Source organism: Pinus tabuliformis, chromosome 1_2 (assembly GCF_031772625.1).
Source record: "Pinus tabuliformis cultivar Carrire ecotype Pingquan chromosome 1_2, CPIR1, whole genome shotgun sequence".
NCBI classification, from domain to species: Eukaryota; Viridiplantae; Streptophyta; class Pinopsida; order Pinales; family Pinaceae; genus Pinus; species Pinus tabuliformis.
This window is the reverse complement of record NC_142298.1, coordinates 950,135,000-950,162,618: the sequence shown is the minus strand read 5'-3', so window position 1 is coordinate 950,162,618 and position 27,619 is coordinate 950,135,000. Positions and strand designations below refer to the sequence as shown.

General features: G+C 38.3%; 1 pseudogene across 1 annotated transcript; it reads right to left on the bottom strand.

Annotated features, from left to right (window-relative positions):
- Positions 1–172: 172 nt before the first annotated feature.
- Positions 173–20,069, bottom strand: LOC149209106 (casparian strip membrane protein 1 pseudogene; annotated as a pseudogene). Its single transcript, XR_016253079.1, has 3 exons — positions 19,744–20,069; positions 19,492–19,604; positions 173–393 (listed from the first exon to the last, which is right to left on the bottom strand). The product of XR_016253079.1 is annotated as a casparian strip membrane protein 1 pseudogene (transcript).
- Between the last annotated feature and the right edge of the window lie 7,550 nt (positions 20,070–27,619).

Here is a 27,619-nt window from a genome sequence, read left to right as displayed (position 1 = left end):
TTTTTGAGTGTTTTCAGGTGGAGAACTTCAGTGAATTGCTGTGGTTTGCTGGCCTTGTTCCTCTAGGGGTAGGAACAACATGTTTAGGGACTTTGGATCCCTTGATTATTGACATTTCATGCTCAGTGATGCAAGGCACAAAAATGTCTATAACACAAGTTGGCCAGTAATTTTAAGGTCCACGCCTATATAGAGCAGACGAATTAAATTCAACGAGGAGAACAAATATGACGGCTGCACCGGAAGAAGCAATCAATACATCACTGACACGCTCACAGAATGAACTGAACTGCTGACAGAAAGAAAACCAATTGGCTCGAGAGTCTCCCCAGCGAACCACATCCACAATAGCAGCTGCTGCGGAGGCTCTGACGTATCCACAACGGCCATCACCTGTAACAAGGTGGATATATAAATGCCATGTTTTCACACTAAAATTAAACCATTGGTATATGAATTTATCAATCGATGGTCAATTTATTAAATAATATCATTTTTCATAAAAAGAATATATTAAAAAATTATTGTAATTTTTAGATTATAGATATAAAAAAATTTAAAAATTATTATTATTTTTAAATTATAGATGTAAAAATTTTAATTAAAAGGAAATTAAGATCTTATAAAGAGATGATCAATTCAATTTTAAAAATTAGTATTAAAATAAAATGAACATTGCTAGGATAAGAACTAATTTTCATGAATTTTATAATGGAATCTAGTATAATACTCTAGCACTGCTTCTCTCCCTTCTCATCTAACTGCTAAATAATATATTAAAAAAATTAGATTAACTAGATAGATAATTTATATTTACCACGTCAAAGATGATGAGAATAGGCTTCAAGGCCTCTACATGGGGTCTGATCATATGAATATTGAAATGGGTAGAGATAGTATTAAGTATCCTGCTGCTATGGCATTAGCTATCACAATATACCTACATACAATCTAACAAAATATTTCAGTTAGGTTTAAAACTGAAATGAAAGTATAGTCTGAGTATGAACAAACTCATCTCAAACTGAGAAAAGAAAACTGGATAGGTTTTATTGGATACGTGAAGGCTGGCAAGTCGCTATATTTGGCCTCAACTTGGAAGAACTGCGTGAAGAAAGGAAGCTTTTCGTCTGCTGTGCCCATGGCGATCGCTGCAGCCAGCGTCGTCACTATGCCAAATATTCTCATAATGAAATCAAATACTTGGAGCCTTCCCCTGATGCCCCATTCCATTCCACCATTATATCACACACCCCTTAACATTTGTTCGATGTACCATGGACAAGTTACTCCCTTAGAGGCTAAAACCACATTATAGGGTCTTTGGATAACCTTCTTCTTGAACTTGGAGTCACTTTTATATTCTAAAGCCCACTATGAAAGGGTATGCCACCATGAGTGCCCACTTGGTTCCATGATTTGTAAACTCATTTACAGGGAAAATTTTAAGGATGGAAAATTATCTTGAAGTTTAAAAACATTGGTGAATCTCACTAGTCCCTAATATATAAAGTATAAAATGTTTATTGATGTATTTGTAAAATTATTAAAATTTATAATGATTTTATATATACTCTCTATATAATGTTGGTTATTTTTAAGGTAAAATAATTTTATATTATAAAATTTGGGCGAATCATTTTTATAAAAAATGGAAATTGGCGAATCTTTTTTTGGAAAAATCATGGAAAATTAGCCCATCTACAAATATTAGCCCCTTCCCATGCTCATTTACTTAAATACACTAATAATTTGTTGTATTGGAAGGTGAGGGGACACATTAGATCTTATAAAATATTGTAGGTTGGTCTTCATCTTGGGTTTGGTCTCTCTATATGGAGTCCAAGCCCTTGAGAGGGTTATATTAGTGTTGGCTAGTTGAATTGTTTATGGATTAAACATTCAAGTACCACATTAATTGTCAACCTGGGAAAGTATTTTTATTACAAAGGCTACCGCGTACTGTATGTACTTACTCCTAAAAGCATTAAAAAGCTGTAGTATACGTAATCCTTACGCTAAGTTATCACTGTACTGTTAAAATGAAAGTAATTAATTAAGATTACAAATCTGAAAAGTGAAATGATGGATGCTCTGTTGGCAAAGGATCAGGACCCTATCCTCCAGGTGAGGACGTTCAGCACCTACCTCTGTAACCAGATTGCTAACACACACTGCACTCAAATTCACCGGTGAAATATCCTTGCACAATTTCAAGCAATGAATGAAACAGAGTACTAGCAAAGCGGAAATACCAGAGGTAATGCTACAGAATCCAAACAGAGTACAAGCGGAAAGAAACTATCACACACTTACACACTTTAACAGAAAAGTAAATGGGTGAATCTTGTGAGGAAGGTGGGCCCAGTCCCTCTAACAAGATTCCCCAGAACACGAAGATGAGATTAAAGGCTCAAAACGATTCTTTATTCATCTGCCAAAAGACTCAAGTACAATAAAGTTCAGACTTGCTGATGTCTCTCAAAATCTCCCTTACAGATTACACACTCCCCTTCTAATGTAGATGTCTCCTCTTTATAGAGGAGACATCTATTACAATAGATCATTACAGTTCATTCAGTTAACTCATTTGATCAAAAATAAAAGTTACAGATCGTTGTTACAACAGTATAACAATATATTCTTTCTTAAGTGCTGGCTGTTACACAGCTGGTAACTGTCTTCGACCATCTTCTTGGGATCTTCACATTCCTTTGCCGTTTCCCCATGCTGTTCCTGATTTAAGCAGTGGTAACTGTGTTCTACCCACGTTAGATAACTGTAGATCGTGCCGCGTCAGCGTTCTTCAGATAGTAGCCGGTTGTTATTTCCAGCTGTTGCAAAATAGCCTGCTTTAGATGGTTGTTGTTGCTGACTGTAGCAACTGCGTAGTTGCTGCTTCTGGTGTTGCAGCAACTGCGTAGTTGTTGTTTCTGGTGTTGCAGCAACTGTGTAGTTGCTGTTTCTGGTGTCACAGCAACTATAACTTATAATTCCTGCAGGCTTAAGACAATTTAATCAGCTTTTCCAAGATAAATATAAAGATACTCACGAATATGCTATGAACAATTAAACATATAGATATGTGGAAAGTCACTTCGTACCTTGGGGTGATAAGTCATTATGTAATCAAAAGCTTACAACTTATGACTGAAAAGGATAATATTAAGGCAAAAATATGAGGTCAAAATAGGTCAATTCTGAGTCCTAACATCCCCCCCAACTGAAGAGATTACATGTCCCCATGCAATGGCTACTCTGAGTCTGAGTCGGAGTACTGGGATGAACAATGTAGATTACTGAGACAATAGTTATAGGCAGTGGCATCAAACTTCTTTCTGAATCCACAGGCAGTCTGTATCTGTCTCCATGCTACTGCTTCTTCCCTGCTGGACAATCCAAACTGTCCTTTATACTGTTCACCAGACAGCCATAAAAGTGGAAATCTAAATCTGTAACCCATCCAATTTTCAGCACAGTGCTGCATGCAATTAACATAATCAGGTACCCTTGAGAGTGCCACCTGCAAATTAGGTGGATTATAAGGGTGGTATTCCTGCCTCTCCTTGGGGCAGTTCTCCCAAAACAGTTTGTTTGCTTTAACAGCCAAGGATGCCTTAGTCTTTACATAATGCTGACAGTCTTTCAGGACCATTGTTTGCAGTTGCTTAACATGGTCCTTCATTTCAGGATCACTTACCATGCTCAGGTGTTGTGCAATAAAGGTGGCTGCGTTCTGCGGCTCAGCTCTAATCCACAGCAGACAATTCTGTTCATTATGCTGAGCTGAAACAAAGGCGTTCTGCCATGTAAGTTGATTAGCTAAAAAGGAGATAAAGGCTCTCAACTGTATGTCGCCGACTACAGGTATCATATTCATATTTCTTTCCTCGAACATGGCTTCATTATGGAGATAGAGCTCGCATAACAAATGTTGATCGTTTTTAGGTGCCTTTGCAAAGGTTTGCATAAACTGTTCTGACGTGACTACCTGATGAGGTCTACCTTCTTTGACAGCCTTTATCTGCAAAAATGTGAGTCTTTCCCTTAGAAATGTTGCATAATTAAAAGAAGGTTGCATTGTGGCAAGTAGTCTTTGAAACAATTCAAACATCTGGGTTAATCTGGATTTTAGTTCTTTGATCTCCTTGTACTGGGCTCTGCACTGTTCCAGTGCTTCCCAGTTCTTGTATGCGTGACTAAACCAGATCCCTTTTTGTTGCTCGAATGCCTTGCCTTGCGACTGCTCATATTCCCTCCACCACTGTCCCTTCAATGTTTCAAAGCTATCTGTTTCTGTGCATACATCAGTAACGGAGGGAAGCTCTGTGTGTGTAAAGGCATCCACAAGGATAACCTGCTCTGTAGGAATAGTCTGGGATGATCCAACATCTTTTTCTTCATTTCTGGTTAGTGTCTCTTCTTCCTGTTGTGCTGATTCATTTTGTTCCATGGTGATTTGGGTGGGCCGGGGTGAGTCTGTGCCTTTTTCCTCATTTCCTTCTTCTTCTTCTTTTTCCTGATTTTCTTCTTCTTTTTCTGCTTCCTGATTTTCTTCTTCTTTTTCTGCTTCTTTGGCAATTTGAATAGAGCTGGGTGAGTCTGATTTTTCTTCATTCCTTCCTGAAACTATTTCTTTTTCCTCCATAACAGTTTGGGTAGGCCGGGGTAAGTCCATACCTTTTTCCTGATTTTCTTGTGCAACTACTTCTTCCATAGTACTTTGGGTAGGCCGGGGTAAGTCTGTGTTTTCTTCTACATTTCCTGATTCTTGTGCAACAATTTCTTCCATAGTAACTTGGGTAGGCCAGGGTGAGTCTGTATTCTCCTCTTTCTCATTCCTTATTTCTTCCTACATAATTTCTGGGGAACTTGCTGGTTCTTGTGTATCAGCAAGCCCTTCTGCTTGTTCTTGCGCAATCTCTGGAGAACTTACTGGTTCTTGTGTAGCAGTAAGTTCTTCTGTTTGCACCTGTGCAGTTTCTGGGGAACTTACTGGTTCTTGTGTGTCAGTAAGCCCTTCAGCTTTGTCTTGTGCAGTTTCTGGGGAACTTACTGGTTCTTGTGTGTCAGTAAGTCCTTCAGTTTGGTCCTGCATCTTCTCTGAAGAGCCTGTTGGTTCTTGTGTGACAACAGGGTCTTCTGTCTGCACTTCTTCTGGAGTACCTGTTGGTTCTTGTGTGACAACAGGTTCCTTTATTTCATCAGAGGATTGCGGCGTTTCCATCTGTATAATAGCAGGTTCTTTCGTTTCATCAACAACATCAGATGCTTCCTTCATTAGCTCTGTCACTACCTTATATCCTGCCCGAGTGTATATTTCACCACAATTGGTGCACACATATTCATTATCCTTACTTTTTTCTGCTGCAGATGCTACTCGTGCTAAAACATGCAGGCTGAATTCCTTCTGATATGCTTCCTTAACCCTTATTATTTCCTCCTGATAGTCCTGAATCTGAGATTTCAGGAATTCAATTTCTTCCTGTAGGGCAGGTATGGTAGGCTGGTCCTGCAGAGCAGTAGATTCCAATGGAGGCAGAGGTTGTGTTTCATCATTCTGATCAGTATTCCCCACAAGTGGTTCTTGTGTGTCGCCTGGGGTAGTGGCTGTTTCTTGTGTTGCAGCCACTTGGTCACTATTATCTTGGGTGTCGGTAGCTGGTTCTTGTGTGTCAGTTGCCTTAAAGTATGATGTCACGAAGCTATGAACGCTCTACATCTCTGCTTCCGAGGGTGAAGGAGAGGAATTTTGGGGACTGGTGGGAGTACGGATCTTTATAGTGATGGGCGGTGAACTGGGGGAATTGGGAGATTTAGCTACTACCGATGACCGAGTTCTTCTTTTTGGTAGAGAAGCAGGGAATTCAGGCATTTTTCTCTTTAGGCTAGCTTTCTTTAGGATAGGGACAGTAGCCGGAGTAGCATGTGCCTTAGCTGAAACCCTGGTTCTCCTTCTTTTCGACGAGGATTTCTTTTCCTGCTGCCTTTTTCTTTTAAGCAGGGTAATGGGGATATTGTCATCGGAGTCATTAGTAGAGATACCTAATATGGGGATGGAAGGATTGATTCCTTTGGGAGATGGGGTTGTCCTTGTGGCTTTCTCAGCATCTTGCGGGGGTGTTTGCTGGATTTGTTTAGGAATGTGCTCTGCTTGCTGAGGGTTTTCCAAGGGGGTTTGTTCAGGCATATCCTCCGTTTGCTGAGGAAGTTCTTCATCTTGCTGAGGTATGTCCTCAGCTTGGTGAAGAATTCCCTCTTCTTGGTGAGGAATTTCATGCTCCGGCTGTGGAATTTGTGCCTCCTGATGGGGATTAATGGGGGGTGGAGGGTTATTTAGAGCGAGGGCTCTATTAATCAGTAATTGGGCTAAGCGGTGGTGTTTTAAGGAAACTAGTGGATGCTTCGCTTTCACAGCATATCGTGACATATTTTGGAGACAACCCAATAGATAATATGGCATGTTTATTAACTGACCATTTCTTAGATGATTTAACAGGACAAAGTCGTGCTGGTAAATTACCTGGTAGCGGCCTTCGCACGTCAGATATTGCTTGACAAATTCAGCGACTTTCGGCCACGGTTGAGGTAACGACCGAAGTGCTACGCCTCTGCCTTTGGTCTCTACATGCTCTCCTGGTCGGAGAAAATCCTTCTGCGCATTAAGAATCAGGTGCTTTCTGCTGAACCATCGTGTGCCATTAGTTGGTAGCCTGGTAACTTCGGCTATGATTTCCTCTGTGACTGGAACTTGAATTCCCTGGACAACCGTGAATCCTTCTGTTAAATTGCATGCGAATTCAAGGACTTGTTGCTCGTCAAAGTCCGGAAGTCTCCTGAAGTACTCTATCCAACCCGCTTGTAAGAAAATTTGATAAATCTCCAGAAAGAGTTCAAGGACTGTTGTTGAGCCAGGCTCATGAGTAATGAGGGTTCCTCCCATAGCTGTTGTTTCAGTAACTTTCAGAGTTCAGAGCCGAGCTTCCAATTTCAGTTCAGAGTAGAACGTCGCAAATGGTAACATGCTATGATAGGGTGGCTTTTACATATTACCGGGAGAGTTAAGGGTGGCGGTAGTTGGCGTGGTATGTCATTATGAGAGTTTCTTTGGTAATCCCCCCCCCTACGTGTCAATGATATGATTGGAAGTACAATGATTTAATAGTCCTATCAACTTCTCCGCATTACCTATCATTTAGTGTCCATACATAATCATGCGTACCTTCGTATTTTACCTTTTTGATTGCTGCGTCAAAAAGTCTTGTCTTGTCTTGTGCTGGATCATAATGATTACCGCGGATCTACAAGCATGGGAATACCGGTAATTTGTAATGATAATGACGGGAAGTGATAGTAGGGTGCTATAATCATCACAAGGAGTGGTATGTTTTATCAAAATTTGTTCCTTGGGGCTGAAGTGGTAAGACTGGCGTTTTCGTACATGAAGTAATCTGCTGGGAAAGATACTCTGTGATCGGAAGTGATGTTGTAGCACCGGGATTGGTGTTGCAGCCACGGAAAATTGCTGATGTGGCAACAGGGAATGATGTGAGGCATTTGTAAAAACGGGAATTGTGCTGTAGCAATAGGAATGGTGTTGCAGCAACAGAGAATGGTGTTGTAGCAACGAGAGTGGTGTTGTAGCAACGGGGAATGGTGTTGCAGCAACGCGGAATGATATTGCAGTAACAGGGAATGGTGTTGCAGCAACGGGGAAATGGTGTTGCAGCAACAGGGAAATGGTGTTGCAACAACAGGAGTGGTGTTGCAGCAACGGGGAAATGGTGTTGCAGCAACAGGGAAATGGTGTTGCAGCAACAGGAGTTCCGAGTCCGCAAAATAATTCCTTTGAAACTTTTGTTCTCAGCTACTTCCCGGGCCAAAATCTGCAAAATGCTGAAATGTAATATCGCAATCCTTGGCAGGATTTATTCGTTTCTTAAAAAAAGAATATCTAACCTAAAAAAAATTACATAAATAATAGAAACTCAAGTGCTTTGAGGGACAGCAAGTTCCCCTGGAAAAAAATACTGTTTTATTGCCATGCAAGTGGCTTTAAAAGTCTCTTTGGAAACCGGCCGCTGATATAGCCGAAGTCGATAGCCATTCACTAATAGCGGTGTTCTGCTTCCATCAATTGTTAAAAGTCTAACTGTTCCATTTGGGAAGATAGTATCCACTTCGTACGGCCCTAACCATCTTGTTCTCAGCTTCCCTTGAAAATTCTCGAACGTGAATCATAAAGTAGAGCCCAGTTACCTTTCTGGAACTGCTTTTGCTTGATGGTTCTGTCGTGCCATCTGCTTCTTTGTTGCTGTATCATAGTTGTTTGATGGACGGCATCCAGTCTTTTCTCATCCAATTCCTGCAGCTGCTACAACCTAGCTGTCTGTGCATCAGTTAAATCAAAGTTAACAGCTAAGGCAGTTCTTAAGGTTTTAATCTCAAACTCTACAGGAAAAATAGCATTCTTTCCAAAAACTAATTCATAGGGTGAAAAGCCTGTTGTATTCCTCCAAGTGGTTCTATAGGCCCATAGAGCCTCGGGCAACCTCTGAAACTAGTCCCTTCTATTCTCCTTTATCGTTTTTGTTAAGATAGCTTCTATGACCTTGTTAGTACTTTCCACCTGCCCATTTGCTTGGGGGTGGTATGGTGTGGTCATTTTATGCTTGATATGATATTTTTGGAGCATATCTTTAAAGCCATGAGAATTGAAAGGAGGTCCTCCATCAGTGACTAATTCTCTGGGTAGTCCAAATCTAACAAAGATTTCTTCAAATAAGAATGTTAGTACCGCTTCTTCATTAGCTTTAATGAGTGCTTTGGCCTCTACCCATTTAGTCATGTAATCTGTGCATACTAAAATATAAACTCTTTGATTAGATGGAGGATTAATGGGACCTACGAAATCTAATGCCCATTTCTCAAAGAGTTCAAGAGTTACCTGGGGATTGAGTGGCATTTCATCCCTATGGTTGGGCTGGTCCATTCTTTGACAACTGTCACAAGCCTTCACATATTTTCTAGCATCTTTAAAAAGTGATGGCCAGTAATAACCCATTCTAAGTACCTTGTGAGTTGTTCTTTTATCTGCAAAATGTCCTCCACAAGGACCATCGTGACAAGCTTTCAGTATATCATAAATCTCGTCTTCCCCAATGCATCTCCGGATTTCTTGATCTATTCCTGTGTGGAATAGACACCCGCTTATCCATCTGTACCTAGCACTTTGCTGGATGATCTTTCTTCTTTCCCTGTGTGATAGGTGTGATGGTAATTTTCCTGCAACTAGATAATTGGAAATGTCTGCATACCAAGGTGAGTGAGCAGATACTGCAAATAAATACTCGTCAGGAAAAGAATCATCTACTGGAGCATTTTCATCAGTTTTTAAACGAGAAAGGAAATCAGCAACTACATTTTCTTTACCTGGCCTATCTACAATTGTGATGTCAAATTCCTGCAACAGTAATAACCATCTGGTGACTCGGGCATTTGTAACTGATTTATTCATTAAATACTTAATGGTCGAGTGATTAGTATGCACAAAGGTAGTGTAGCCAGTAATATAATGTCTAAATTTGTTAATAGCATAAATAACTGCTAGAAATTCCTTCTTGGTAACTGTATAATTTAGCTCAGCTGGTGTCATGTTCTTGCTGATAAAATAGATGGCATAGGGGAGACTGTTTTCTTCCTGACCCAAGACAACTCCAATTACTATGTCTGAGGCATCAGAGGAGATGTGAAAGGGTAATGCCCAATCAGGTCCTCTCAAAATAGGAGCTGCGAACAACTGATGTTTAAGTTTATTGAATGCATTTTCACAATCATCAGTCCACTTGAATTCAGCATTTTTCATTAACAACACAAATAGAGGAGAAGCTATTTTGGAAAAGTCCTTAATGAATCTTCTATAATATCCGGCATGTCCTAGAAAGCTTCTTACATCCATTTGTGTTTTTGGGATAGGGAGGTTCTGAATTACCTGTATTTTAGCTGGATCGACTTGAATCCCTAAAAATGAAACAAAGTGACCCAACACAATACCTTGATTCATCATCATATGGCACTTTTCATTGCTTAAAGCAAGGTGTGCTTCTATACACCGCTTAAGTACTTTTTCAAGATTTTGCAGTGCATCCTCAAAGGTCACTCCATAGGGAGTAAAGTCATCCATAAAAATTTCCAATGAATCATTTAACATATCAGAAAAGATCCCTATTACCGCTCTTTGAAATGTTGCTGGAGCGTTACACAGCCCAAATGGAAGTACTCTATAAGCAAAGGTTCCCCATGGGCTGGTAAATGTGGTTTTGTCCTGGTCCTGGGGTGCAATCTTGATCTAATTATATCCACTAAACCCATCCAAGAATGAAAAGAATTTCTTTCCTGCTAAATTATCCAATACCTGATCGATAAATGGTAAATGGAAATTGTCTTTTTGGGTGGCTTTATTCAATGCTTTGTAATCCACACATACTCTCCATTTCCCATTTTTCTTTGGTACAATTACAAGTGGGGAAACCCACTCACTATCAGATATGGGGTATATAAATCCTGCATTTAAGAGTTTTTGAAGTTCCTCCTTGACAATTTCTCTAAGGTTGGGGTTCATTCTTCGCTGGGGTTGACAGACTGGTCGGGATCCCTCCTTAATATAAATACGGTGAGTGCATAGTTCAGGAGAGATCCCTTTCATGTCTGTGTAGTCCCATGCAAATGCCTCTTTATTTTCTTGGAGTAACTTTATTAATTTCTGTTTTTCATTATCAGTCAAGTCAGGATTTATATTTAATGTTTTACCAGGTTCAATTTCGATTGTTGTACTTTTGGAAGGGCTACCTGTACTACCGTCTGAAATAAGTTTTCATCTTTCATGTTTTGCTGGGATTCAGATTCTAAGATTGTAGTGAAGTGATTATATGTTTCAGGGCTGACCGAAGAGGGTTCAGAAATAAAGCTGCTGATTAATTCATCTTCGGTGGAGTCCTTAAAAGTCAAAGCTTGTCCAATAGTTAATATAGGTTGGGTCTCCTCATCCTCATAGTCTACCCATACAGAATTGTCACTATTAATCATGGGTGTGGCATGAGGATAGAGGGTAAGCTGCTTAGTTTCCTGTCCATTAGAGATGGTCATTGATCCAGATCTACAGCTGATGAAAGCATCTGCTGTAGCCAACCAAGGTCTCCCTAGAATCAACGGATGACCCCCCAACTTTCTTTTAGTTTATAACACCACAAAGTCAACCGGGTAATTCCAGGATTCTACAGAGATTATAAGGTCTTCAATGACCCCTTCAGGTTTAATCGTAGAACGGTCAGCTAACTCTAAGATAGTTGGAGTTTCCCTGATAAAGTTTTTTAGCTGGAGCAATTGTGCTGTTTCGAGTGTCATAATATTTATTGCGGCTCCTAAATCTACTAGGACTTTAGAGATAAAGGTTTTTCCGACCTGGACTGTTACTGTAGGGTGACCAGGGTCACCATACTTCACAGGATAATCTTTTTCAGTCATTAAGGTAGTTAATTCCCCCATCACATGAACTGTGAGGGGATCTTTAGCCTTCCTTCCAGGCTTTTTTATACAAATGTCTCTAATAGTTCTAGCATAAATAGGAACATCCCTTAGTGCTTGCAATAATGGGATTTTGACATACAAGTTTTGTAGCTCTCCTAAAAGGTTAAAGGTAGGTTGTTCAGGTGTTTTAGTGAGAGTCAGCCGTTCAGGGAATGGCGGATCTATTGTTTGATCATTATTGTTAGGTGATGATTCTGCTGTTTCAGCATTATTGTTAGCTGGTTTCTCTTTTCTAGCCTCTTCTTTGTCAGAGTCAGTAATATCATCTATAATGGGTTCAAAAATTCTCCCTGAGCGAAGGTGAATATCATTACATTGCAGGGGAGAGATAGGCTGATTTTGAATGTCAATAACTTGCAAGGCTTTATTATTATTTGGATTGGGGTTAGGTTGTACAGGCAGCTGTGGTCTCATTGCCTGGTTATTCGGAGGAGTATTAGATGGTAAGGAAAGAGATTGTTGTTGTTGAGGAAATGGTATCTGTTGGGCTGCCCAGTTTGGGTTCCATTGATTAAAATACGGTTGCTGGGGATCCCAAGGATTCCATATAGTAGGATCAGGAAAAGGAAGATTTGTTTGCTGCATAAGTGGAAAATTCATTGTATTAAAGGGTGGGTACTGCATTTGGTTCATGGGTGGGTAGTTTGTTTGAAAAGGAGAGTTATTATTCCAACGATTGAATGATGTGTTAGAGCTCATACCTTGTCTTTGTGGCCATTGCCTCCTCTGTGTCATCAGGTACACTGCTTCAGCTTCTTCTTCAGTTGACTGCAGTGCTGCTTTGATTCCAGGCAGAGAGGGGCATTGCTGTGTTTCATGGTCCTTCTCGCAGATTGTGCAGATAGGTATCTTATCCAGTGGGCATTCTCTGAGTGGATGTTTTTCTCTGCATTTGGAACAGAAAATTGCCAGAGCAGCTTCTGCTTCCGCCTGTTTCTTCTTAACCTGCAGAGCATCAATTTGTGAAGCAAAAGAACTTAGCATCTCAGTTTTAAATTCTTCTAATAAGTTACCTATTTCAGCTCTTGTTGCTCCTCCACTGGCTGACTTCTGAACTCTTGAATACACATTATCTCTGCTTTTTGATCTGCCTGTTGCTCCCCTTGAACATCTCATGCAGAGATTAATAATTTCATCAAAGGGTTCTTTGGAAATGTCCCCTTTTCCAAGCATGTTCAACATGTCCAGGCATTCATCTCTTACCCGTTTCAGCAATATGGTCTTCAATATATCTTTACTCATATTAGGATGATCAGACCGCTGTAGATTATACTGTAATCTTTCCACGAAATCTTCCAAATTCTCGTCCTCTTTCTGAACCATTTTAAACAATTCTTCCTTCCTTTCTCTTGTCCGGCAGTAGTCTTGATATTTGGCCAGAAATCCTTCTTTCATCTGGTCCCAGGTGGTGATTGCCTGAGCTCCTAAGCTCATAAACCACCTCAACGCATTCCCTTTTAGTGTTGCTGGAAACAGTTTTAGCTTTTGATTAGGACTTATATAATCATAACTTCTACATAGTATGTCGAATTCAAAGAGGAATTCATCCGGGTCTTCAGAGGATAACCCATGAAAGTTGGGTAATGCCGAGAGTGGAATGTTTTTCATGGGGGTTGTTCCTCTCGGGAGCTCCCCAATAGGGAATTCCAGGGTAGAGAGCGAGTTTTCCCCTCTTCCTTCTATTCTGTTATCCTCCATTGGTCTTTTTCCTGAATCACTTGCTTTATCTTCTGTGTCTTCTGTTTCTTCAGGTTCTTCTACCGGTTCCTCAGTGTACTCTGGTACTTCCAACTTCCTTTCAGGTCCTATTACTTCCTCCGTCTATCGGTCTGTTTGTGAGGAGTATTGGATCTGAGGTCTCCGGGAACTCGTCCTCTGTGATGTTTCGGCCTTTGAGATGATTTCGTCGATATAAGTCTTTCTTCCTCCTTTGCCGCCTGTGAAATTAGGTTTCTTGCGTCCTCTCATGCATCTGTTATTCTCAGAAAGAAATCATTAATGCTTTTAGAAATCTCTAGTTGCCTTCCCCGGCAACGGCGCCAAAATGTTGGCTAGTTGAATTGTTTATGGATTAAACATTCAAGTACCACATTAATTGTCAACCTGGGAAAGTCTTTTTATTACAAAGGCTACCGCGTACTGTATGTACTTACTCCTAAAAGCATTAAAAAGCTGTAGTATATGTAATCCTTACGCTAAGTTATCACTGTACTGTTAAAATGAAAGTAATTAATTAAGATTACAAATTTGAAAAGTGAAATGATGGATGCTGTGTTGGCAGAGGATCAGGACCCTATCCTCCAGGTGAGGACGTTCAGCACATGCCTCTGTAACCAGATTGCTAACAGACACTGCACTTAAATTCACCGGTGAAATATCCTTGCACAATTTCAAGCAATGAATGAAACAGAGTACTAGCAAAGCGGAAATACCAGAGGTAATGCTACAGAATCCAAACAGAGTACCAGCGGAAAGAAACTATCACACACTTACACACTTTAACAGAAAAGTAAATGGGTGAATCTTGTGAGGAAGGTGGGCCCAGTCCCTCTCACAAGATTCCCCAGAACACGAAGATGAGATTAAATGCTCAGAACGATTCTTTATTCATCTGCCAAAAGACTCAAGTACAATAAAGTTCAGACTTGCTGATGTCTCTCAAAATCTCCCTTACAGATTACACATTAACCCCCTTCTAATGTAGATGTCTCCTCTTTATAGAGGAGACATCTATTACAATAGATCATTACAGTTCATTCAGTTAACTCATTTGATCAAAAATAGAAGTTACAGATCGCTGTTACAACAGTATAACAATATATTCTTTCTTAAGTGCTGGCTATTACACAGCTGGTAACTGTCTTCGACCATCTTCTTGGGATCTTCACATTCCTTTGTCGTATCCCCATGCTGTTCCTGATTTAAGCAGTGGTAACTGTGTTCTACCCGCTTTAGATAACTGTAGATCGTGCTGCGTCAGCGTTCTTCAGATAGTAGCCGATTGTTATTTCCAGCTGTTGCAAAATAGCCTGCTTTAGATGGTTGCTGTTGCTGACTGTAGCAACTGCGTAGTTGCTGCTTCTGGTGTTGCAGCAACTGCGTAGTTGCTGTTTCTGGTGTTGCAGCAACTGTGTAGTTGTTGTTTCTGGTGTCACAACAACTATAACTTATAATTCCTCCAGGCTTAAGACAATTTAATCAGCTTTTCCAAGATAAATATAAAGATACTCACGAATATGCTATGAACAATTAAACATATAGATATGCGGAAAGTCACTTCATACCTTGGGGTGATAAGTCATTATGTAATCAAAAGCTTACAGCTTATGACTGAAAAGGATAATATTAAGGCAAAAATATGAGGTCAAAATAGGTCAATTCTGAGTCCTAACAATTAGCATTTGTAGGGTGAGCGTTTAGAGTCATGGGTCTCCACCATATCTCAGAGAAGATTGCCACTTCATGGGATCTTTCAGTTCCATCTATTGCTTGCCCATGTTCCACATTCTGGATGATGATGATGCACCTGGACCACCTTTCCCTACCTGCTCCACTCTTGTACCATACTTGACAATTGATCTAGGGCCTAGATGAGGATGTGTCTCACCACGAAAGACAATGGGATGGATCGAACCATTCTTCTAGCCCTTACAGTTGGGATATAGCTTTGTTCGATCCATTTGGAGACCGATGATGATGTTTTGTGCCCTCACAGCCACTTGGGGGCACCATAGGTTGTTTTCTTGGATATGAAGGGGCCAACTCCCTAATCACTATGTTTCAAACTCATTTATCCATCTTGGCACACATTTGACTCTATTTGGCCCCTTCAATGGCCCTTCGATCCATTGTATCTATTATTTTCCCTCTTGGGAGGCTTATAATTGTATTATGGAGCTATTTTGATGGGCTTATCACCAAGGGATGTTATTTTTTCACATTATTTTATTAGTTGGGGAATTATTAGGCATAATTAGGGAAATTGAACCCCTTAGGGAGGATATATATTGATGTGATGATCATCACTCAGATTTGGATCATTGTTTCTTCTGGAAATTTCACTATCCATATTGATGGATGAATTGGATTATTAATGCATTTTGATGTTTGGAAGAGCTTAATTCTTGTCTTCGAGCTTCGATTTTCTTGCACTTTGATGATTGGAATAATTTCACTATATGTGTGAGTACTATTTTTCATGTTTTATCTTGTACTTTGTCTCATGTGATGGTCTATGAAGTATTTTCGTTCATGAAGTTGGTGAAGCTACCCTAATGTTAATGCAAAGTTGCTAATATTATCTTTCTGAGGGATTTTTCATATGATTATTGTCAAGTATGGTGAATTGATGTCCTAGGGGTACATGAAGACTCAAGATTTGCCTTGATAATTCATCAATTGCAACAATAAGAAGTGTAAATTCTACTAGTGACCTAGTTGCAGCTTCAAGAGCCATACAAAGTTATTGGAAGACTCCTTCGTTGGGAATAAGCCTCGCTAAACATTGATCTCATTAGAATTCATTCCCCCAATAAGCTAAGCACTGGTGTAGTCCTAGGTGATCATCAAAAGAAAACTTTTCTCACCTCTTCTCCTTTTCTAAGGCCTAACCCTAGTAGGTCTCCTAAGGCATCACACGAAATTATTTCTAGCAGTCAAAAATCCTTGAAAAACTGTCAAGAACTGCATTGGGGTCTTCTTAAGAGGTCCTCCAAATTTGAGGTTAATCTGACCGTGGCATCTCAAGATATTGCAAACCCTAGCTCAAAGACCATTTTTCTTCCTAGGTTTCCTTGGATTAGTACCTTCATTAGGATGATTGCATTCAAATTTCAAGAGAAATCTAATTCCTTTGATCCTCTTCTCATCCGTAACTTGGTCAAGTCCATTAGTTTGTTTTTCAACCCCAAACCCTTCACCTTGTTTGGGTCCACTAGGGCTTCTTTGTGGTCCCGTAACTTTGTAACTCCAACTTCACAAGGATTGCTTAGAAACCTTATTCTTCTAGGATTTTTTGGTTTAGGGCACCCCTTATCAAAACATACTTCTCAAACCTAGACCCGAGCATCCTCTTACCCCTTCTTAGAGAGCCATACATATTGCTTCTAAACAGGTAAGCTTATAATTTGAGCCTCTCTTGTGTATATGTTTTGGAATCACTATACATCCTACCATTGATCTATCTCTCCAAGTGATTCTTCTCATATTAGGACTCCTCCTATCTGTGAAAGTATGTAAAGAGCAAAGAGCTTTAGCTAAAGTGACAATAAGCTATTGATACATTGTTACCCCTACTTGTTTGAACAATAACATGGATAACAATCACAATGTTCATATTGAACAATATTCATATTGAACAGTAACATGGATAACAATCACAATATTCATATCTTGTTTCGGAAATTTCTCGCTCTTTCAAACTGCAATGTAGAACCGCTCGATTAGTGGTTAGCCAAACCTTGTTTCTATTGATAAATCTAAGGTTTTGTTGTTTCCTTCGCTGTTCTTGCTGCTGAACAGTCTTGTTAACATCAAATGTCCTCATGTTGGTGGACACATCATTTCCTTTCAGAGCCTTAGAATTTTGGTACACGTCTTTTTCCCGTCTATTTTCGAGTTTTTTTTTCTGCACCATCTTTTTCTCGTCGATTTTTGAGTTGTTATTTCTATGCAGAAAGTAATATGATAATGAAGAGCATCGTCGTTCTTACAGCCTTGGGCTGAAGCTCGTGGGCTGCTTGTACATTCATGAGTGGTAGCCACTGTCGCAGAAACATGAGTAAGGGGTGGTGATTTGGCCTTCTACCCTGCATTTGCAACATATGAGAATAGGAAATCTCGGGAAGGAACAGATACCCTGGGTGACAGGATAAAAGCCAGTGAACAACCAATGGTAATGTTCCTTCTCTCTCTTATGGTAGGAATAAGAACTACATCACAGTTGCTATATTTCAGTCACTTGATATGGCCTGCAAAATGAAATTTGCGATTTTCTATTTATTGTGTATATATTTTGTTGGCAGAATCTGTATTTCTGCAAATAAAATGTCCAGTTAATTACCGGCGCATCTTATTTCATTCTCATGACCAGCTGATCGTGAGTCTTTATGTAATTGGTCTTGAAAGTAGAAACCAAGGTCGAGTCTCGAAGGCTTAGAATTCTGCATTGCCAGAGTTATTTGTGTTTCATGCAACGCTGGTTTGATTGTTGCAAACAGTCCGTGTGTGTGAATCAGTTGGATGACAGAACCAATGTGTTGAGTATGGCACTTTAATATAGCTGAATTGTATTGTGTTGTGTAGGCTCATTTAAACAGAAAATGAGTTACTTTCCAGGTGTCATTGTGTTTAATGAATTGCTGCCTCGTATTCGGCACTGCATAAATTTTGAAATTAAACTTGTTTTTCCACTAAAATTAAACTTGTTTTTCCACTGATTGGTTTTGGTGTTGCAAAAAGTTTATCTTAACTTAGTGTAGATTTGGGGAATATCTCACAGTTGTGGAGTCAATGTCGGTCTGATTTTGAAATATCCTGGGAAAACAAGCAAAGCAGTCAACCAATTAAAGCAATTAGCCAATAGGAAAACAGTGCCATCCTTTTTCTGACTGTGGGTTCTTAAACATCCCTAAAAAGCAAGCAAAGCAGTGAGCCAATCCGGAGACAATGCCATTTTTATGTATTTTGGAGATTTTTAGGGTCTATTTTATTATGGAATTTATTCTTAATTTGAGATTATTAGATTATTGATTCATATTCTTAATAATTAATAGATTACTGATTTATATTTTTAATAATTAATTACTACCATTTTGTTTATTCAAATATGATAATAAATATAACTAAATTAAATTATAAATAAATTAATTAATTATTTTTTTTCTTTTTTATTCTTTGATCTTGTTGCCCAGTCAAATATAGCCGTTTTTTTATCTTAATTGAGTGTAGATTTGAGGAATATCTCACAATTGTGGAATCAATGTCTGTCTAATTTTGAAATATTCTGGGAAAACAAGCAAAGCAATCAATGTCTGTCTAATTTTGAAATATTTTGGAAAAACAAACAAAGCAGTCAACTAATTAAAGCAATTAGCCAATAGGAAAACAGTGCCATCATTTTTCTGACTGTGGGTTCCTAAATACTCCTAAAAAGCAAGCAAAGCAGTGCTCCAATCTGGAGACAATGCCATTTTTTTAATGTATTTTGGAGATTTTTAGGGTTTATTTTATTATGGAATTTATTCCTAATTTGAGATTATCAGATGGAGTTGTCTATAATGCGACTTTTTGGAGATTCCAGTGACACCAAAGAAATTGAGGTTAAATCTTGATTTGTTGCAGTTAAAATGGGTTTTTAACTGCATATTTGGATTCAGCACCTTGAAAAACCCATGTGATGCTTTGATTGTGCAGAAACTAGCTATCAAACTTGCGATTCCAATAAATTGCTGCCGGATTTTGACCCGAAAAACCCACCGTAAAGGCTTCCAAAAAGTCGCATTATAGACAATTGTGATACACTTTATAATTAATAGATTATTGATTTATACTTTTAATAATTAATTACTAGCATTTTGTTTATTCAAATATGATAATAAATATAACTAAACTAACTTACAAATTAATTAACTATTTTTTTTTTTCCTTTCTCTATTCTTTGGTCTTGTTGTTCAGTGAAATATAGCTGTTTATTAGTAGTCTTCGACGCAGTCTAGTTGCCCAGTGAAATATAGCTGCCGGATGATTTGCTTTCTCTATCTTGTTTTTCAACTTGCTTCTCTATCTTGTTTTTCAACTTGCCATGACGATGAACCACACTCGTTGGTTCGAAAACGTCAACAAATAAATTTTGATGTGATTTTCGCTAAGAACTCTTCTAGATAGATGATTTATATTTACCGCATCAGATGAGAATAAGATTCGAGGCCTCTACATGGGGTCTGATCATATTGAATATTGAAATTGGTAGAGATAGTATTAAGTATCCTGCTGCTATGGCATTAGCTATGACAAAATACCTGCATACAATCTAACAAAATATTTCAGTTAGGTTTAAAACTGAAATGAAAGTATAGTCCGAGTATGAACAAACTCGTCTCAAACTGAGAAAAGGATTTTTCCAACTAGGAAAGAAATTGGATACGTTTTAATGGATACGTGAAGGCTGGCGAGTCGCTATATTTGGCCTCAAATTGGAAGAACTGCGTGAAGAAAGGAAGCTTTTCGTCTGCTGTGCCCATGGCGATCGCTGCAGCCAGCGTCGCAATTATGCCGAATATCCTCATAATGAAATCAAAGACTGCAACTTTTTTTCTCCATCCCCATACAGATGACGCCGAGTCTGATTCCTTAAGAATATGGGCTCCTTCTGATGTAGGGCGCTCCATAATTTTTCCGAACTGGTGTATTTTCCTTCAAGTTATATTCAATTAACGAATTTGAGAAGAGCAGAGATACATGCTGTCATTTCTATGGCTGGAACCTTAACAACCCAACACGTCTGGGAGTTAGTTTATTGCAGTGAACAAGGTATAGGTTCGGGTACATGCAGCATGTCGTGGGGATACCTGCTCCACGAAATGTCTCCATATCTTTGATTTGTAATATTGAATGGAATACCTGCTCTGTCAAAACGTCAGCGCGCTATTGGCACTGAGGATGTTGCAGGTGTGCTGTCAAATTAAAATAGTCTTACTGTCGGGATTTTTATAAACTTCTGGTCGTGGATTTGGTTATAATGGTTTAGGTACAAGTCATTTCTCGTAAATTTTCTTTTGATTTAATGCCGAGGAAAGGCAAGATCACAAGTCAAATTGAGTGAATTGATAGTTGTCCTTCGTCACAAAGTCAAGAAGAAAGATATTTTAATTATTTTTTGATTTTTAATTTAAATAAATTTAATAATAAAAACTCTTCACCTGCTACATGAAAACTCTGTACACTCACTAGTATATAATAATGATTACATTAATATATTTTTCTTTCACTCAACTAAGCAATTTGATTTGTATGCATGACTAGGGCCTTTTTTTAGTAAATAGACTAGTTAGCTGAGAGATCAATGAGTTAACAACAATTACAACTACTCAATTGAACACATCTTAACTTTATTCATGACTAGAGCTCAGATAACTAAGTTTCACTAACTATAACTCCACTAGATAGCTAGATCTTAGCAATCAATTCATACATAACTTTACTCTTTGCACACAAAAACGAATTGACTGAATTATCGAAGTGGCTTGGCCATGTCACTCCTACTAACTGAAACTCAAATCATCTTGTTGAAGTGGAAATTTAAATTTCTCCATTTCACTAAGGCACAAGTCAAATGAAGCATTTTCTTGCTACAATTTAACACTCCCTCTTAGCAAGAAAAGGGTTTTGCACAACCCTAATCCTACTCCTCGTAAGGAATGTATTGTAACACAACTGACACTCCCTCTCATTGTCGTTATTTATATTGCAACAACTGCAATTGAGAAGCATCTATATTACTAAATCAATTGTGTCTTTGAGTTACAATTGTCTCATAAGTCTCTGACTACTATTATGCTATGCTCTGGAACTCAAGGTTTGACTTCATCAACTGACATTGATCCTTCTGTTATTGAATAATGTAGGCCCTGTAGCAAGGGAAATGATCTATGAGAAGAGTATACTGCAATTGTTGTTGCTCTCCTATGAACCCTGCCCAAATCTTTGCACCTCTGGGACTAAGACCTTACATCGCCCTAGCTCACTCTTGGAGGTATAATTGCATGCATGGCAAAATATACCTCTAGCTTGTAGATATTTTTAACTCAAACACCATTTTTTTTTTACTTGTCCAGTAGCAACGTCCTTTAGATATGCCTTCCCTCTACTGAACACCACATCATATCCTATGTCTTCAAGTACAACTACAAAAACTATATTTGTATTGAGGCTAGGAACATACATTACATTCTTTAGGTGAATATGAGAGCCACACCCCCTCTCAAAGGTGATAGTTCCAATCCCTTTGGTACTATATTTACCATCATATCCAACCTCTATGTGTAATTGTAGGTCCTTCTCCTCTAAGATTTTGAAGAACTCCTTATTTCTTGTCATATGATATGAAGCACTAGAGTCTAGGTATCACTCACCCCCTCTTATTGTGTTTTCCATGCAAGCAATGAGGGTGAAATCCAACTCGAATCATGATGTGAGAGCATCTCCTATTGCTATTGCTGCAAGATCCTTGTTGGCTTTCTTATGTGGACACTTGGTTGCATAGTGTCCATACTCATGGTAGTGAAACCATTTAATTTTACTCAGGTCTTTCTTCTTCCCAAGATTCCAGTTGTATTCTTCCTCGCCTTCGGCCTTTTTTCCTTTGGAATTATTTCCTTTTTGAACTAGAGCTCAATATTCTTCCTCATCAGATCTGGATGAGACTCCATCTCTAGTGTTTCTTCTAATCTCCTCCAACACCAAGTTAGACCAAAGCCTCTCCCAATTTGGGAGCTTATTTGTTCCATTAATTGAATCTTGATAGTTGTGCTATGACTTTAGAATACCAAGAAGTGTTAAGCTCACAAGATCATATGGCGACACAATCTCCCCTACTCCTCCAAGTTCATCCTTGACCTAAGTGAATCTGGATAGGTATTGAACTATGGTTTCATTTTTCTGCATTTGAATGTTCGTAAGCTTATCTTTCAATGCCAAATTTTTGGCATCACTACTACTTCCAAATATCTTTGTGAGGGTTTTTGACATTGCATAAGCAATTTTCATGCCATGCAAACTCAAAACCACATGGTCTTTGACTCCCTCCAGGATAATCCTCCTAGATTTTATTATGTCTTTCTTCCACTGAGCCAACTATTGTGCATTTGATGTTACTAATTTTGGAATATCATTTTATGTGTACTCCAATGCTCCATTGTCATCCAACAAAACTTCCATTCTATCTTTCCAAGCTATGAAATTTAAAGTGCTCTCCAATACCTTAAGTTATTGTGATGTTTATTGATATTATTTGTTAATTATAATTTAAAAAAATATATACTAAATATATATCCATTTATAATTATTAAAATAAATATTTATTACATATTAAATTATATATATATATAGATATAATCCACACAAGTTTTCTAATACATAATCTTAGAATTAAAAGAAATCATCCTTATGCTCTCCATCTTGTAAAGGTTGCAAAGGCTACTGGACCACGTGCAGAGTAACATTGTGATAAAATATTTCTTATATATTTATAAGTAAAGAAAAGAGACACTTCAAATTCTATTATTGTTTTTTAAAATAAAGTATATATTAGAGGATTTGATATGGAGTTGTTTTTAGTGTTATTTTTTAGAGTTTCTGGTGCTGGATCTCGTAGAAAAGTTTGTGGTGAAATTTTGATTTGTGTTATTTAAACTAGTTATTTTTTACTGTATATATTGATTCATCATCCTGAAAAACTTTTAAGACACTTTTATTGTGTAGGGCATACCCATGAAACTTGTGATTTCAATGAATTCCTGCGGGATTTTAGAGAAATTAGAGTGGAAAAATCCACTCGAAAAGCTTCCAAAAAATCTCAATAAAGACACCTGCTTCGATATTAAAAGATGATTTAAGAAAATGCATATTATTAATAGTATTTTATAATTAACATTAAAAAAATAGATGTACAAATATTATATATATATATATATATATATATATATATATATATATATATATATGTTTGTTTTTGGAATAGGCTTTTTAAAATTTTAATTTAATTATTAATAATTATTAAGTGATCGGGGATTTAATTTGTGTGGAATATTTTAAATTAGTTTTAGTAGTGTACCTAAATCAAAGATTGAGATTTATCTCCAAATTATTAAATCATTTTTTTCTTTTCAATTGAATTGATTAATTTTAAGAAATGACATATGAACAAATGCCATATGCAATGATTTATGATATTTTGGACTTGTAGTATTGGTATTGTAATGATGCCTATTTACAAATTTAGAATCTTTGTAGAGAAGTGGGGGTAAATCTCCATAATTAAAAAATTTGTTCAATGCTTTTAAACGTATATATATTTAAGTTATATTCTAATGCTTTTTATAATTAATAATAATGATAATTTAAAATAAAGTTATCATTTAATTTATTTTTATGATTTTTTAAATTTTAATGAAATGTATTATGATTTGTTTTGATGTTTATTATGAATTGATACCTATCAACATTTACTGACCATTTTATTTATATGACTATACTACTTTACAAATAATTATAATGAAAAACTTATAACAAACATTTTTTAATTAAATTTTTATATATTAATATTGACATCATTATATGATCTGATAATCACCCTATGAGTGACCCCAGTTAAAGATTTATTAGTTAAAGGTATTGCAGACTCATATGTTGGTGTGTCTAAGTTATTTAAGCAATGGATCGATCAGATTGCGAATACATAAACACTTAAAAATGGAAAACAGCAGAGAAATACAGTAAGCAAATACAAGAACACAAGAAATTTAATAAGGAGTTCACCCTATACTCTAGGGCTACATCTCCAGTTCAGCTCTCAGTGGTGGCCTTCTTTTATTATGTCTTGAAGCAGAGAATTTACAATGAAGGAGCTCAATGTGAGTCTCCTAAAACGCAATTTGCTTCGCAGGGTGGTTCTTAGATGCCCCAAGCCACTAGAGTACAAAGACTCTTTTCCCTTACCAGCGCTGTGACCTTCCGGTCTACAATGGAGAGAGCCCAATGTGGTGCACAGTCCAGACAGATCCTCTTTGGGATGGCTTGAATCCTTCAAGATCTATGGTGCTCAATGATGCCTTTCATCAGCTCGGCCCTCTGTCTTCCATTCTGCTATTACTTCACTGTCTTTCTTCTCTCTATTCTCCCCTTCTGTGTTTCGTCCTCCTCTTGGGATTCTAGTCTCTTTTTTTTGCCTGTGTATTAAGTCTTTGTTCATGGCTTTAAGCCATTCGTTTCCATGTTTGTTCAGTTCCTCTTCCGCCTCTGTCGAATCACCTTCTACAACTACGCTTGGAGTTCCCTAGCTCGGCATCATCATCGGCTCACAGGAAGTGGCCACATGTCCTCCTGCAAACTGCGCCAACCTTTCGTCGGTTCAATTCTTTGGTTATGTCGTGGAATGAGTCTTCCTCCAGTGTGGCAGTCAAAACAGACTTCAAATCCTTCCAAATCGCGGCTCATTCCTTCGTCGATTCCACTTCCCCCATCGGGTGCAATCTCAGCTGTTTGATCTGGAGTCCCTAGATACGACGCCGTTTGCTCATCCCACGCGGTTGACTTGCTTGACTGTTAGTGCGCGATTAGCAACAGTTTTCTCTCTCCTCCACTTGTCATGCGTCGATCATTGAGTGGGATCGCTCCATTTTTGCCAATTCCTCTTACCGTTTGAGGGTGCCCTGATCAATACCGTCGGTTTTTCGGAGCGTGGGTCCCGCCCTGTCCTTTAGTACTTTTTTTCTTTTTCGCCCACGGTTCTCTGACTCCCCATGTGTCCGAGTGCTCGGGACTTCCCCATTTCAGCCCTTTTCACCCAGCGATGGCACTAATCACACATCAAAATCCACCTCTGTTTCCCGATCCAGGGCTCCCAGGGGCTAATTCGGCCTCCTGCACAGTCTCCATGGGCCTCGGTTAGCGCGCTTTGACTGGGGTCCTCATCGTTCCACATTGGCTACCATTGCCACTAGTTCAGGGTGTTTTTGATCACTATTTTGGAATTTTTAGAAGTTTGTCCCGACCTGATACAGTTATGGTTCTCTTTGACAGTTCTTTTATGGATCCAATTCAGATCACAGCCTTCCCACTAAAAAGCTTTTGGACCACCAAAAGTTATTTTTCTTTCAAGCATCGACTAAGTGAGGGTACTGCTGTTTCACTTGCCCAATCTCAGTCCACTTTTCACTACTCAGCTTCGAACCTTTGAGTCCAATTCTGAGGTACTCAACATCTCCCCTGCGCGTTGTCCTCACCTTCCTATCCAAGACTGTGTCTTCCTGTAATTCATTCAGATATTCGAGTAGCAGGTCAGCAATAGAAGGAAATTGACTTTGCTCTTCAGGATCCTCAATCATTGAAGGTTCAAACAATCTCAAGTAGTTTGCATTTACAACTAAGTAGATGTGCATGTAAGCTGGTAGATCAAAGTGAAAAGCATTTTCACCAATCTTCTCAAGTATCCTAAAAGGTCCATACCTAATAGGCTTTAGCTTTTTACCTTCACCTTGCATCCTGTTCTTACTGGTATATAGCCAGACCTGGTCTCCAACTTGAAAACTATGCTCCATCCGATGCTTGTCATGCCTTTCCTTGTATTTGGCTTGGCTCTTTTCTAGTTATTCCTGTACTACCTGGTGGATCTCCTGGATCTGTTCAATGAATCTAGTTGCCTTGTCCACATCACTGTGTTCATCAACTATGGTATCTTTACCAAAGACAAAATCCAAAGGAGACCTTTGTCTGAACCCAAAACAGGTCTCAAAAGGAGATCTCTGTGTAGAAGAGTGTCTTGCTCTGTTGTAAGCATGTTGCACATAACATAAGTGTTCATCCCAAAGCTTGGGATGTTTGCTGCAATATCCTCTGAGTAACTGGATCACTGTCATGTTAACTACTTCTATCTGGCCATTGGTTTGTGGATGAAAAGTTGTGCTTTTATTCAGTTGGGTGTCCATCAACTCCCACAGACTTGACCAAAACTTCCTCACAAATCGGGTGTCTCGATCAGATACAATAGAAGTGGGTAATCCAAAATGAACCCATACATGTTCAAAGAATAATTTTGCAGTTTGTTCAGCTATAATCTGTTTATTACAAGGTATCAAAATACACATTTTTCAGAACTTATCCACAACCATATACAAATAATCATGACCTTTCCTAGATTTAGGCAGTCTTCCAACAAAATCCATGGAAACACTTTCCCAAGGGGGAGAAGGAACTGGTAATGAAGTGTACAAGCCTAGTTTTCTGTTGCTGGGCTTGCTTTTAGCACACATAGTACACCCTTTTACATATCTAAAAACTGTCTCATTCATTTTCGGCCAATAAAAAAATCTTTGCAGTTGTGCAACTTTTTTACTTACCCCAAAGTGACCTGATATTAGAGAAGTGTGTGCCTCTCTAATTATCTTTACTCTCTCAGTTTGTGGAATGCAGAATTTCCCACAATAATACAAGAGTTGGTCTTTCACATGATAATATAATTCTTCTACCTTTTTCCTTGACTCAAAGTTCCATATATATCTTTAAAGTCTATATCTTGAGCATATTGTTCAATGTAACTTTCATTTAGTACAGAATTATGCTTAAGTATAGTAGATGCATTTATAATGGGTCTAGATAACATGTCTGCAACTTTGTTGTTTATGCCCTTTTTATATCTGATGACCAAATGAAACTGTTGTAGAAAACCCATCCACATGAAATGTCTTAATTACTTCAACTTAGTTTGGGAGTGTAGATATTGAAGTGGTTGATGACCAGTATGTATTACTGTCTCTTTTCCCATCAAATAATGTTTCTACTTTTTCACACTCTGAACTAATGCATACAATTCTTTATCATATGTAGGATAGTTAACTACTGCATGATTAAAAGTCTCAGAATGATAACATATGGGTTTACCATGTTGTTTCAACACTGCTCCCATGGCATAGTCACTAGCATCTGTTTGGATCTCAAACGGTCTTTGTAGATCAGGCAGTGCTAATACAAGTGCTGTACTAATCTTTTCTTTCAAGGTGTCAAAGGCTTTCTGATGTTTGCCTTCCCACTGAAACACCTTGTTCAATCATGTCAAAGCATGTAAGGGAGCTGCAATTGAGGAAAAATTAGAAATGAACTTCCTCCATTATTGTGCTACTCCTAAGAAGCTTCTCACTTCTATAGCAGACTTGGGTTTAGGCCAGTTTACAATGACTGCCACTTTAGAGGGATCTATTTTCAATTCACCACCCCCTACTATATGACCCAAATAATTTAGAGATGTTTTGAAAAATTCAGA